This window comes from Bombus impatiens, unplaced genomic scaffold (genome assembly GCF_000188095.3).
Source record: "Bombus impatiens unplaced genomic scaffold, BIMP_2.2 scf_0008, whole genome shotgun sequence".
In the NCBI taxonomy this organism is placed as follows: domain Eukaryota; kingdom Metazoa; phylum Arthropoda; class Insecta; order Hymenoptera; family Apidae; genus Bombus; species Bombus impatiens.
The window spans coordinates 9645-9908 of NT_176427.1; positions in this window are offsets into that span (position 1 = coordinate 9645).

Consider the following 264-nt stretch of genomic DNA (forward strand, 5'->3'; position numbering starts at 1 on the left):
CGCGCGACCGCGCGCTGTCAGACTAGGCCGCGGGACTTGGACTTCTGTTGGTGAACAGGAGCTCGGCCAACACCTGCGTGGAGGGGGAGCTTCGACGTTGACGTCACATGGACCGCCCCGATCTATTCAGGCGGATTTCAGGCTGGAGAGTGTCCGAGGGGGTCGAGACACTCTTGGACTACCTCTACATATTCACACTTTACCGAAGGTCAAAGACACACTTGGACCTGGAACGGTGACCGCGGGCGATGGTCGCAGCCCGCC